The sequence below is a fragment of the Macrotis lagotis genome, chromosome X (genome assembly GCF_037893015.1).
Source record: "Macrotis lagotis isolate mMagLag1 chromosome X, bilby.v1.9.chrom.fasta, whole genome shotgun sequence".
Classification (NCBI taxonomy): Eukaryota; Metazoa; Chordata; class Mammalia; order Peramelemorphia; family Peramelidae; genus Macrotis; species Macrotis lagotis.
Window position 1 is genome coordinate 91,544,488 of NC_133666.1, and position 3,301 is coordinate 91,547,788.

Below are 3,301 nucleotides of genomic sequence, written 5' to 3' on the forward strand. Positions count from 1 at the left end.
AATTACATAAAAATAAATAACAAAAACATATCATAATTTCAATAGGTGTAAAAATATCCTACTCCTTTATATTTTGAAAACTCTAAAAAAATAGAACAAATGCTGATTACATAAAATTTAAGGACTAGAATCAATAAAACCAATAACGTAGATAAGAAGAGAACTGTGAAATTGGGGGGAAATAGTTCAGAGAGCTAGGATAACCCTATTAGACCTACTATGGACAGTGCTATCCCCATCCACATGAAGGAAAACAAAACAAAACAAAAAAAAAATCTTTAGAATGTGATGAATACTCTGTTCACTTTTTTGTTTGTTTTTTGGTTATTGATTTTTGCAGGGCAATGGGGTTAAGTGACTTGCCCAAGGTCACACAGCTAGGTAAATATTATTAAGTGTCTAAGGCTGAATTTGAACTCAGGTGCTTCTGAGACCAGGGCCCATGCTTTATCCACTGTGCTACCTAACCACCCCTACATTCACTTAAAAAAATCTCATGTATTTCTTTCCCTTAATCCTAATTCCTCATGCCAAAAATGATTAATCTGTGAACATGTTTAACACAAATGTATATGTACAATATTAACCTGACTGTTTGCCACTGAGGGGAGGGGGTGGGAAGGAAGGGAAGAAAGAAATTTTGTAATTTAAAAAAATACATATGCATATGGATAAATGTTGAAAGAATTTCATAAAATGTATTTGCAAAAATTAAAAAATCAATCAAAACAATAACAATTAAAAGTGAAAAAAAATAATAGAAAAGTTAAGAAGAGTTTAAAGAGAAGACCAGGTGGGTTGCTGTTTGAACTGGTCAGGCCAGCTGACCATGGCTTCAACAGGATGCTGGTAGGTAGTAGAGCCGGAGCCCTTTCCTCCATCTCCTTAAATTCTCCATCAGAGTCCTTGGAAGGGGTGGTGACCTGGGAGTAACCAAAGTCCTGGTACTGGAGATTTTGATTTTGGGGGAGAGGTCTTTTTAGGATGGTCTTGGGTGTTTCCAGTACCTGTGCTCCCTGGCTGCCCCAGCAGAAGACAGTGCAATCAAAATCAAGTTGAAGGTCAGGCCCTCAGATTTGGACTAAATTAAATGATAAAGGAAGAAGGAAGCTTCCCTTAACAATGAAAAAAAAACAAATTTACAAAGTTTGTCTTCAACTGATCCAATCATCCCCCTTAGCACATGTTTTTCTGTATCAATGCCCAGGGCAAAAATAACTGGCAATAACAGAACAGATCACATACAAAGAAAGTGGTTTGAGCAGTCCGCTGGAAGTTGAGTACTAGCTTTTAAATCTCACACAGTCAATAAAAAGCTTTGTTCCTTTGGAGAAGTCACTTGACCACTGTAAACCTCAGTTTTCTCCATCTTTTATGATGTTTATTGGGATTGATTTGATGATACTTGAAGACACTTCAGCTTTCTGAACCTCTGGATGCCAGGGAGAGAAAAGGATGTCAATTTGTTATTGTTTGGAGTAAAGTCAGATAGAGTTAGAGGAAATCTGTGATTGAGGTTAAGAAGGAGACAAAAGGGAACATCCACAGGAAATTGAAGTGTCTACAGTGGGGTGAAATATGTGGATCAAAAAGGACAGTCGTAGAGGACCATTCCTAGATGTTAGAATAATCTAAGGTGAAATTCGATTTAAAATTCAGAATAAATATTTGCAACTGGGCAAATAAAATTGAACTCAATGGTCCCTAGGATTAATTCCAATTCCAAGTATATTATCATAAATATAAAAGGATAAGAAGAAATGACTAGTTATTAATTGAGTGGGAATTAGAAGGAGAAAAAGTTTTTCAGGAAACAGATACAGAGAGAGCCAAAGAGAATGAGATAGACACAGAGAGATAGAGTCAAAATGGACTATAGGGAATGCCCTTTCAAGACCATTTCTGAACTGATACAATGAAGTCTCCATATTTATTTTAATGGGAGTCAATAAAGTCTGAGTTGAAATACTTTCTCACGTGATGAGTGACCCTGGACAAATCACTTAAAGTGACTAAGCCTTTTTTCTTCTGCTCTAAAATGATAGACTTGAACTCAATGATCCCTAGAATTCTTTCTAACTTTGAGTGTAAGTGAGGGCTGCAGAATGATTGTAAAGGGTAGGAGATGCAGGGGTATGTTCCCACAAGGCAGAGACAAGTCTGGGAGTCAGTTCAAGATCATTTATCAGAGTCCTCAGATTTAAGAGAGAACTACATGCAATTGTATCTGAACTCAGACAGTGGAAAATTGTTTTAATCCTGGTGTGGTGTGCCACTTCACTTGCTGAAGCCAGTTTTCTTTTCTCTCAAATGCTGGGTTTGGAACTGATGCTCTCCAATTTTCCTTCAACAGTATAGTGCTATGCGGTCCAGAGAGAAGTCTTTGGGCATCTGTTGTTACATGTGTGTATATGTGTTGTGTTTTGTTTTTCTTCTTCTGGATGGGGATAACATTGCCCATAGTGAGTGGAATATTTCCTCTTAAGAGTTAATATTCCTTTTTTTTCAAACCTCAAGAGTTGATATACCAAATTTATTACAAAAAGACCCATAATCCGAGCAGTTGCCTTATCGATAAGATTTCTAGTAATGAGCCCAGGCCCAGGTCCACCAAACTTCTTGGACTTGCAGTGTCAAGGGTTAGCCACCTGCAGAGTTTGGTCATACTGGATGAGGATATTCTTTATTTCCTTCTTGGAGGCGTCATTCACATATTTCTGGTAATAGGCCACCAGGACTTTGGAGATGGAGTGTTGGATAGCATAAATCTGGGCGACATGCCCCCTCCTTTTACACACATGCAGATATCTATGCCAGAAAAACATTCCTTGCCTAGCAGGAGGAAAAGCTCTAACAGCCTGTACTGCAGGGTGCGAGGCTCAATCATTTCCAGTGGTCATCCATTCTCCTTGATCAGCCCATTGCCTCTCTTGCAGTAGGCCACTGCAGTGGCAGTTTTCTTTCACCCAAAGACCTGGACAGACTGGAACATCCCCTGGGATGGCATGTTGCTGATGGGTGGCGCAGGCTCAGAGCCGGGCTGGAGGCTGCAGTGGACATGGTGGTGGCAATGGAAGCTGGAGAAGGAAGCTCCTCAACCCAGCAGTGCCAAAGCACAAAAGGCAAGAGTTTCAGGGTTAAAAGTTATTAAAACAAAGGCAGACTATTACCCTTAGACTATTTTTAGAAGAGGGAGAGAGGCCTTGCATTCCCAGTCAGACAGCCTCCTGATTCTGCTAGGGAGTGAAACAGTGGACTATTTCCAGGAAGACCTTACATTGATTCTGTTAGGGAGGGAAAT

At 39.4% G+C, this 3,301-nt stretch overlaps 1 pseudogene; it reads right to left on the minus strand.

Annotated features, from left to right (window-relative positions):
• Nucleotides 1-2,568: 2,568 nt before the first annotated feature.
• Nucleotides 2,569-3,010, minus strand: LOC141501356 (small ribosomal subunit protein uS9-like; annotated as a pseudogene).
• Between the last annotated feature and the right edge of the window lie 291 nt (nt 3,011-3,301).